Source organism: Eptatretus burgeri, chromosome 15, assembly GCF_056783735.1.
Source record: "Eptatretus burgeri isolate ZD-2024b chromosome 15, Ebu_testis_v1, whole genome shotgun sequence".
Classification (NCBI taxonomy): domain Eukaryota; kingdom Metazoa; phylum Chordata; class Myxini; order Myxiniformes; family Myxinidae; genus Eptatretus; species Eptatretus burgeri.
The window spans coordinates 59,261,718-59,272,811 of NC_140975.1; the positions used below are offsets into that span (position 1 = coordinate 59,261,718).

General features: G+C 44.4%; 1 long non-coding RNA gene across 1 annotated transcript; it reads left to right on the forward strand.

Annotated features, from left to right (window-relative positions):
* The first annotated feature begins 9,982 nt into the window (after positions 1 to 9,982).
* Positions 9,983 to 11,094, forward strand: LOC147012281 (uncharacterized). The gene is made up of 3 exons (XR_015051935.1): positions 9,983 to 10,198; positions 10,293 to 10,451; positions 10,891 to 11,094. It is a non-coding gene; the product is annotated as an uncharacterized LOC147012281 (long non-coding RNA).

An 11,094-nucleotide genomic window follows, 5' to 3' on the forward strand; every position in this document is an offset into this window, starting at 1 on the left:
GTGTTGCGGTTGGTGGTTGTTGTGTGATGGCGGTTGAGACGTGGTTGGCTCAAAATAAAGATAGAACAGAAAAACGGCTATCTCAAAGGGTCGCAGCCCGAATGAATCACTTTTTTTTTTTTGTATACCTTGGTCGAGGCTCGTATGAGAGCTAACACACAACTCACAGCAAGGAGGCATGAGACAAGAGGGGTGGGAGTGGAAGGGACAAAATAGTGGGGAACAGACACATTAGGTGAACTGTGGAAGGGAGAGGGATGGGGATGGGACGGGGAACATGGCGAAGAGAAGATGGACATTACAGGGACTTTCAGGAAGGAAAGCAGGAGAAATGAAGGAAGTGGGCTTGGGTGGATTATCGGGGGTAGAAAAGATCGAGGATTTGGATGGGGGAAGATAAGAGGTGGTGGTGAACAGCTGTTTTGAAAGCCTGGAGGGAAGAATGGGAAAGAATAGAGTGAGGAAGTTTATTCCAAAGGCGGGAAAAAAGAGGAATGAAAGAGTGAAGATGAGCAGTGATTCGTGATTTTGGTAGTTTTACCAGAAGGGGGTTGTTGGCGGACCTTGAGCGCCCTGTGGAAATGTGGTGGGGACAAATCGCAGAGAGAGCAGGGGGGGCAAGGCTGGAGAGGAGTCGGTAGAAGACAGAAAGACCACCGACCAACCTGCGGTGATTGAGTGAGAGGCCCAAAAACTCAGCTTCATTGCGGGAGATGCCGATGATCTTAAATGCCTTGGTTTTGACAGCGTGAAGCCGAGAAAGGTGGGAGGCAGGAGCACCAGCCCAGAGGGGAGAGCAGTACTCCATCAGGCTACGGACAAAAGCTTTGTAAGTGGTCAGGAGCTCAAGAGGGCCGAGGAAGGACTTAGCACGACGGAGGATTCCCAGTCGGCGACTGGCTTTTGAGGCGAGGTTGGAAATGTGACTTTCCCAGGAAAGGTCATGGCAGATAGTGAGACCCAGAAGCTTGAAAGAAAAGACTTCTTCCAGAGGATTGTTGAGAAAGTGGATGGGGGGTTTTGTAAACGGTCCTTTCGAAGAGACATAGTGAGAGTGTGAGATTTGTCTGGATTGAAAGACATGTTCCACGTGTTGGACCAGTTTGTGATTTTATCCAGATCTGCAGTGAGCGAAGAAGCTGCTGCTTGCCGGTCTGAGGGATGACAGATGGTACGGCAGAGGGTGGAGTCGTCGGCAAAGAGAAATAGAGGATTTTCCAGAGAGTCCGAGAGATCATTGATGAAAACCAGAAAAAGAACAGGGCCCAGAACGCTACCTTGAGGAACTCCAGCCTGCACAGGAAGAGGGGATGAAAGAACTCCATTTAGGGCCACACGTTGACTGCGACAGGAGAGGAAGTCTGCGAGCCATGAGTGGAGATGGCCTTGAATACCATGGGAAGAGAGTTTGGTGAGTAGTGCAGGGTGCCAGACTGTGTCAAAAGCACGTGATATGTCCAGGGATACGGCTCGGATTTCCTGTCTGGCATTGAGGACCTCCATCCATTGATGGGAGACTAGAAGCAGCATATCCAGGGTAGAGTGACCTGGTCTGAAACCAAATTGATGATTGGAAATCAAGCCATTGGAGAAGAGGAAGGATTTCATATCTGAAGCGATGATGGATTCCATCACCTTGCTGATGATTGGGAGAAGGCTGATTGGTCTGTAGTTATAGGGATCTGTTTTTGGACCTTTTTTATGCAGGCCAGTGATGTTAGCAGATTTCCAAGCAGATGGCAGATGACCTTGGGCAAATGAGAGGGTGAATAGAACAGAGAGAGGGTGAGCAAGAGCAGAAGAGCAGGCTTTGAGGACACGTGGGCTGATGCCGTCTGGACCGGTTGCAGAATCTGACTCGAGGTTTGAAAGCAAGCTCTCCACCTTGTCAGGAGAAAAGGATACAGAGTCCAGGGACAGTTGGGTGCGACTGGGTAAAGTGGGTAGAGATAGTGATGGGTTTAGGACACAAGATTTAGCTGCAAACACCGAGTTTAGACATTCAGCTTTATCACGTGTGGAATCAGCAGTGCGGCCATTTGAGGTAAGGGAGGGGATGGAGGGGGAACATACACCAGAAACAGATTTGATTAAACACCACCAGGATTTTGAGGAGGGAGAGAGGTTTGAGAGTTCAGACTTGAGATGAGAAAGATGTTATTTTCTGGCTCTCCTGAGGGTAGATACACACTTGTTCCGAGCTTTGTGGAAAGAACTGAGATTGCCCTCAGTTGGGTTTGCTTTCCATGAGGCAAAGGCAAGTTGTTTCAGGACAACTGCCTCGCCACAAGCTTCAGTAAACCAAGGGCGGGAGGAAGGGTAAGACAACTGAACATGAGAGGGGATAAATCTGTGCATGAGGGAGAGCAAGTTTCTTTGAAAGAATTCCCAGGATGAGTTGATGTTTGAGAAAGTAGTGATAGGAGACCAGTCTGTAAGTTTGATGGCTGCTCGGAGACCCTGCCAGTCGGCTTGAGTGAAATGCCAGACTCGACGGCGGTGAGGTGGTTCTCTGATAACAGCCAGAGAGATGTCCACTTTGACAAGGACGTGGTCAGAAGAACCAATTGGAGCGAAGGAAGAGCAGCAGATATTGTCAGGGAAATTTGTCAAAATCAGATCCAGAAGAGATGGAGTACCATTGGTTGAGATCCGGGTCGGGAAGTTGACCGATTGAGTCAGTCCCAATGAGTTGCAGAAAGCTTTTGCTGAGGTGCCATGGCAGGTGAGACAGGTACCCACACCTAGCCAACTGGCGTGATGACAATTGAAGTCACCACATAAGAGGAAGAGAGAGTTTGGATGAGAAGATAGAAGATGGTCCATGTTTTCGGATAGTGAGGTGTAGATGGAGTCATCACTGTTCGGTGGACGGTACAGTACATATAAACATGAGGTGGGAGTGGAGGGGAAGCCGTAGCCAGAGGTATTCCTGGGGGTGTGGGGGAGTGAGAGCAGTGCATGGAGAGTGAGGAATAGAGTCTTTGATGAAGAGAGCAACACCTCCACCAGGACGAGGCTCAGGTCTATCATACCGTAAGAGGGAGTAGCCAGGGAGAGATACTTGGGAGTCAGACACGTCTTGGGAGAGGAAAGTTTCTGTTAGGCAGAAAATGTCTGGTTTGTCAGTGGCAACCTGTATGGAAAGATCTGAAAGGTTTGAGCGAAGGCCCCGGATATTTGAGGTCCACACTTTTAATGAAGAGGAAGGGGAGGAGGCTTTGGGTGCAGGAGGTGGAGGGGGAGGGGAGGGTAGGACAAGAGACGAGGGGGGCAGGTAAGGAGGGTTGCTGAAGGAGTGTGGGGTATTGCAGAATAGCGAGGGGGGCCGAATGAGGAGGAGAAAAGGCTCTGTGGTGCTGGGGGAGGGGGGACAAGAGACAAGGAAGAAGGCAGTTGAGGATTTGAGGAGGTGGAGTGAAGAGATGGAGGTGAGATGGCAGTGGAGGGAGGCAGGTTGGTGGATGAGAGGGGGGCAACTTTGAGAAGGAAGAGTGAGGGGGATGAAAGGTGGGAGAAAGGTGAGGGGTAATTTTTGAGAGAGGTGAGAGGGAGGCTTGGAGGGAGAAGAGTGGGATGGTTGCTTTGAGAGTGAGAGTGAGGGGTGAGTTGGCACTGAAGTTGGAAAAAAAGAATGGTTGATGGAAAGCGAGCATCCATGGCAAACTGTGGTTTTTAAAAGTTTTAGGTCAGAGATGCGATTTAACACAATTCTTGATGGATGCAATGAAGGCGAATTCAGAGAATGGAGAGAAGAAGCGCTGTAATAGTTGGATTTTTTAGGCAAGGAATGAAGGAGAGGTCGAAATGAGAGCAGTCTGTTAAAATAGCAGAAGAGTAGTGCATTGTGAAACAGTAAAGAGTACCACATGTGTGAGAGAGGAAGATGAAGCATTATAAGATCGTTTTTGTTGTTAAAAATAATGTACGAGAGAGTTCAACAGATTAGGTCATGGAAGTGTAAAAAAAAAAATCGAGGAAGAAGACTAGGAGGAAGTTCAGAGGAATAAGAAGAAGAAGAAGAAGCAGAATCGGGAGAAGGTGAGCGTGTTGTTGTTGTTGTTGGGTATATATATATATATATATATTTTATTTTTTTTGTTGTTGTTAATATTAATGTATGAGAGAGTTCAACAGATTAGGTCATGGAAGTGTAAAAAAAAAATCGAGGAAGAAGACGAGGAGGAAGTTAAGAGGAAGAAGAAGAAGCAGAATCAGGAGAAGGTGAGCGTGTTGTTGTTGTTGTAGGGTTTTTTTTTTTGTTTTTTTTTTGAGATAAGAAAGAGATTAGTTGGGAGAATGGGGGATGTTTGGAAAGTGGGGAGGATCAAAATTGAAGGTAATGGGGAGGATAGAAATTGAAGGTAATGGGGAGAAAAAAAAAAACAAAAAAAAACGATCGAACACCGAGTGGAACCGGTAGGCCTCAAGCCTCGGCCTAGGCCTCAAGCACAGGTAAGAACGTCGACAAAAATACTCACAAAATAGCACGATTTTTGAAACAAAACCGAACTAGCAACACACAGTAACATGTAGGTGAGAAAATTAAACAGTTAAAACGGGACAAATAACAACCGGAAACTTAGCTTTGAGAACGTCAGCAGGGAGCCCCGAAGGAGACCTCTCGCTGCTCCAAAACCGGAACCGGAAGTGAACAACAACGGGTTTGGTTGTTCCCTCTAAACAACGGGTTTGGGGCTAACTACACATGTACTTACAGAGATATCTCACCTACGGGACCTGAATGGTGGTTTGCGAATTTCCTCAACTACAACACTACCCCCTCCCCTTTTTACAGACTCGTCCCGAGTCGTCAAATTTCCGTGTGCCATCATGTGTAGTTCTCCCCTCGTACGTTTTACCTACGGATCCCTGAGTGCGACATTCATGGTATTCGTGTCCCCAAAATAAATAACCTGAGGGCTGAGTAACTAACTAAACAAACCCACTCACACGGACGACTTAAATAAAATTGCCGGCGCTAAGACAGACATGCCGGGGGCGCACTCATATTTACAGTACATCTTAACTTAACTTACAAATTTTACACTAAACCATGGCCCAGGATCAAAAAGAAAGCAGTTAGCAGGGAACCAGGCTGCTCGCATGCAGTCTCTGGCTCAAACAATGCAGGTGAAAGGGAACGTGGCCGGCTGCTCACACGCAGTCCAAGGCCTTCCCTTTTGAAATGAACCCAGTGAACCACAACGGTGCATGGGCTGCACAAACGCAGTCTCCATGCCAGCTCAAGTGGCACAAGCAATGAACACAACGGATGGATGGATGGATGAATGGATGAATGGATGGACGCAAACACGGTGCACGGGCCGCCACTGCAGGCCCATGTTGTAGCTGCCAACAGGGCAGTTCTTGCAGCTTGCAAACTGTTGCTTTGATCCTGGCACACATGGAAATGAACGGGGGGGGGCAAAGCAAAATTGAACGGGGGCTGGTGAACAGGGGCAGTGGGCATGGCATGGCAAAGGTGAGCAGGCAACCACAGCCTGCAGAACAAGGCCGCTGCAGGCAAACACAGCCAGCACAGGCGATCTGGCCGGCACAGGCCTTGAAGCAAAACAACAGCTGCCGATGAAGTGGGCCGGCCTTTGCCTTGCAGTGGAGGTTGGTGGAGGGAGTGCGATGGTGCTGGCCACTCGGAAGGTGGGCTCGGACCTACTCTACGGTCTCCCTCCCAACCTATCGCCTTTGCCTGTCACTGTCCATACCCACTCCCTTAATTTGTAAAACCCAATTTAGCCCCAACTTATTTTTTGGTTGTTTTTATTTTTACTTCCCCACTATAATTCGTCCCCTAACCCCCTTTCCTGTCCTTGTTCGGCTAACCTATCATGTCACCTAGCCTACTCCCAACCCCTTCGTTCCCTTCCCGGAGAGGAACAAGGGAGAGCTAGCGTCCTGTGTCGAGGCCCAACGAAGCCTCAAGATGGCCTCCCCAGACTTCAGCGATCGAACCCAAAGTCGGTCCAGCGGCCCACAAAGAGAGCGAGGGGATGGATGGTGCGGAGGGGTACACTTCCTAATCTACGTTATCCATTTAACTGTTAAACTAACCCGGGGCTTTCAACAAGCGCCTCTTGCTTAAACTATTGGTTCTAACAACCCAGATTCCCGTCGCCTGTGTTGGTGTCCTTACAATTTCGGGCCTCGCCCCCCAATTTTCTTTCCGTGCCCTCACACAGTCTCATGGCTGGGACGCGTGGCTCCCCTTGGCAGGCACGACCCTCTGCCGAATCTCCCGCTATGGCACCCCCGGGCACTACACTGCCTCCGAGCCTACCAGCTCCCTAAACACCCGGGAGTGCCCCCCATGGCACCTCCCCTGAAACGCACACGTGGCAGGCTGGCTTCCTGGGCCCCTTTCCGAGGGTCACCCATGCCCACAACACTGCCCACGCGGCTAACGGCGCCCCGGGCCCCCGCACCAAGCGGGCCCACCCATGCCCACTACACTATCCCGGCCCCCCATGGGCCCTTGGCCTACTACGGCTGACTAGCCCGGTGCCCGGGGTACCCACTCAGCGATACTCACCTTTCGCAGCCACGCTCCGAGCCCGTCAACAGGGCTCCTGCACCCCTCCAAATGGGTATCGAGCCTACTTTCCCACCAACAACAAAACGACCTCCATTTTGTAAATTTGACTAACCCCCTAACTCACTCTACACTGACCCCGGAGTCCCTTGGGCGGGAATCACTCCTCCCCCCAATCACTCATCGCACCATGCATTCCCCATTCACTCCACTCAGTCTCACACAGACCTGCTGTCCTCACTCACTCACCAAGCACATGCTTCCACTTCACTCACCAACTCTTCAACACACACACCGCTGAACTCCGCCATCTTGCTTACTACATCCCCTAACTAACTCGTGCTCCACGTCGTCCCTTAAACTACAGCACGTTCCATTTAACACTACATGGCTAAACTACGTCCCCTCTACACATCCAAAGTCTGTCACTGTCTTCTAAAAAAAAATCATTTTATTTCCCAACCTAAATCTGGCTACAATCCCTCTAACTAATCCATTCCACGGGCCCCATGAGGACTTACCCCTGCCCCATGGAGCCGGTCTAACTAAGCTCACCCTTCCCCCTGATGTGGATTTTTTTAACCCACCTTGTTGTGATCGTTGTCCTCCTGAAGGATTCTAACTGGTCGATTGTGGAATCCTATTTGACTTCAGACAGAGTTTTACGTTTGTCCGATTTAATTATAAAATCCTACAAAAAAAACCTATCGACACTGATAAAACTGATGTCCACTCAAGTCCTTCCTTGTGAAACAATTTATTTCCTAATTATACACCATACACTTCTCACCCTTGTACAATGAACTTAATAATCCCCATTGATTGCAATATTATTTGGTTCTATTTGATTTATTCTTACTTTAGTTAACAGTTAGACCAACCCGATTCAATTCACTTCTACATTACATCAGAGAGTTTTATTCTAACTTGGTACTTGGTCAGTTCCAAGGAGTACGAGCCACTGAGAAACTATACTTCCTCACGTGCTCGTACTAAGAAAATGTGCCTTTCAAAACATTTTATACTTCCATGAGAGAGAGGTTGGGGGATATTCACCCAGACTGTAGACGTGTCCTTTAGACAAAAGCCACTTCGTACATTTTCTAAGCAAAGGTTCATTTATCAGCTCAGTCACTCTGCTCCAGAACAACACATTTCTTATCATTTAGGGCAAAAGTCTTTTGGCCAGAAATGACAGCCAATTCAATTTGCAGCATAGAAGTTACATTTCTGAAAATCCATTTGTTACAATTTAAAATACATTAATATAAATTTTTCCCCCACACTCCCCCGTTTTTATTTTTTTTAAGGAAAATTTGAATAATTTTTCTTACACATGATTACCATGTCCCATTCCTGAAGGAGAAAAGATTTCCATTATTCAAGCTCAATCAAGAATGGCAGCGAGTGCTCATATCAGAAAATGAGTGAGTTTCCATTTAATTTATGGCCTGTTCATCAGCATGTGTTACACATTGGAAACATGCTACCCGAAGTCAGAAGATAAACAGGTCAGGGTGTGGATAGAGCGGCACCCAACGGGAAACACAATCGAAGCACTCCTTGAGCTGAGGAGAAGGTAGATGTGGGCAAGTACAAGTTTGGGCCAGACACTGGGTTGAAGGAGCGCAGTGTGGAATTCCAGGCCTGTCGTACATTGAAGCAACCACAGCAAGTTCACGATGTATTTGCAGAGCGGCAATCGAGAGTGTGGCTGAGAACATTGCTGAGAACATATATATATATATATATATATATATATATATATATATATATATATATATATATATATATATATATATATATATATATATATATATATATATATATATATATATATATATACATACATATATATATATATATATATACATACATATATATATATATATATATATATATATATACATATATATATATATATATATATATATATATATATATATATATATATATATACATACATATATATATATATATATATATACATATATATACATATATATATATATATATATATATATATATATATATGTAAGTAGGGTAAGAATACTGGTTCTGGCTCACTTTTCCCCATGTAAATGAATGGAGGATTTTCAGCCATGAAATTTTTCTTTTTTTCCCCGAAAAAATAAATCCCCTTTTTATCCCAAGGTATATTTATTTGTCTCCCCTTTTAACCTGGAGCCTGGTGTTGGCTTAGTGGTTAGGGTGGCGGCTTGCGATCCCAGGGTCCTGAGTTCAAGCCCCGTTGGCTGCTGAATTAACACCAGGGGGTTGACTCAGCCTGTCATCCTTCCGAGGTCAGCAAAATGAGTGCCAGTGTACTGGTCCTGGTGTATGCCCCGGTTAGAATAGGTGTACCATATCCCTGTGTGTCGTAAGAGGCGACCAGGGTTGGCGTCAGGAAGGGCATCCGGCCATAAAACATTGCCTCAAGAAAAAGCCAAACCCCTGCACAGCAGGGAAAAATGGCTGTAAAAACGGTCATTTTTTTATTTCCCCTTTTAACCTGGGGACACTTTTTTTCAAATAACCTATACAACAAGATAAAGATTTGTTAAAGGTGATTCTAAAGAAATATCTGAAACGTCTAAGCCCCGGGACACTCTTTATCAAATAACCGATGCATATTGTTTAGCTCACTCATGGAACCTATAAACATTTGTTCATTCTCAAATTCCTTCAATAGTTTAATTTTCTTTGCACAATAATCCCCATCTAAAATATTGAAAAACAAAACATTTGAATCTTTATATTTTTTAAGATACCCCTTTTGTGCCATTATGAAATGATAAACTTCTCTTAATGATCTCATCTGGCCACCGCCCGAGTTGCAAATCATTTTTGTGCATAAACCACGCCATAAAAAAAGTTTTGTTTCAAATGTTTTCAGTTCGTGTCATGAAAATGAGGAAGTGTTTTTTTGTTTTTTTTGACACGGTCGTGCTGTGAAAATGAGGAAGTGTTTTTAGGCAGTCATGCTGTGAAAAAAAACAGGAACTATTCTGTGAGACAAGGTCTTGTGTTTATATTTTATCTCAGAACACAAACTGAAAACATGTTTAATCAAAACCATTTTAGGGTATTTTAAGTATGTTTTAAAAATGATTCATACAATTTGAGAATATATCTCCCAGTTATTTTCCAAGCTGTCTCACCCGAAGCATCATTTCCTGTGGCCACACCCAATGATTAAGCAATCTCCTCATCATTGCTTTTTAGTGATTCGCCAGACAAAGTTTCTGCCAGACGGGATTTTCATTTTTACAACTGAGACATGAGCGATCTTTCTTCCGCGAACAAAACAGCTCAACACAAAGTTGGTAAGCCTGTGCATTGGTTCCTCTTTGAACGATGAAGCAATTGATTATAAATTAAATCGTGATAATTCTGATATATTTTTTTTTTCTTGGCAGGTCCTTGGAAGAGGAGCAGTTTACATATCACGACGAGGTGCATGAAATTAATGCTCTTAATGAAGAGGCCAATCATCTTAGAAGAGAATTGAAAAACATTTTTAAAGACTGACACGACGTCTTATCACGGCCTCTGATCTTTTTGCCATCTTGTACCAATGGTAAAAAAAAAAAACTGAGACATGGACTCACTCTCTTCCGATGAAGATAACAGCTCACTACAAAGTTGGTAAGTTTGTGTATGGTTTCCTCTTTGAACAATGAAGCAATTGATTATAAATTAAATCGTGATAATGCGAAAATATATATTTTTTTCCTGGCAGGTCCTTGGAAGAAGTGGAGTTTACATATCACAATGAGGTGCATCAAATGAATGCTCTTATTGAAGAGGTCAATGATTTTAGAAGAGAATTGAAAAACATTTATAATGACTGGTACGAAGTCTTATCACGGCCTCTGATCTCGAATGAATTAAACCAATGGTGAGACACGTGTGTGTGTGTGTGTGTGTGTGTGTGTGTGTGTGTGTGTGTGTGTGTGTGTGTGTGTGTGGTGTGTGTGTGTGTGTGTGTGTGTGTGTGTGTGTGTGTGTGTGTGTGTGTGTGTGTGTGTGTGTATATATATGTATATATATATATATATATATATATATATATATATATATATATATATATATATATATATATATATATATATATATATATATATATATATATATATATATATATATATATATATATATATATATATATATATATATATATATGTGTGTCTGTGTGTGTGTGTCTCTCTTTCCCTGTCTGTTTGTCTCTCTCTATCTCTCCCTGTCTGTTTATATCTCTCTCTGTCTGTCTTTCTACCTACCTCTCTCTATCTGTCTCTCCATCTATACCCTTGACTCATTATTTTTTTTTTTTACAGCGCTATCACACAACATCAGCTGTTGAAGCAATCTGGTACAACACATGATTTTCTGGAGGTAAATGTTTCTGAATTATTATTTGGTTATTCTTTTATTAATATCACTCTCTCTTTGGAATGTCGTCTTATGTTGGTTGCATCATTAGTTTGGACGCGGTTTTGCCAGTACACTGGAATTCATTTTATTGGCCTTGAAAGGATGAC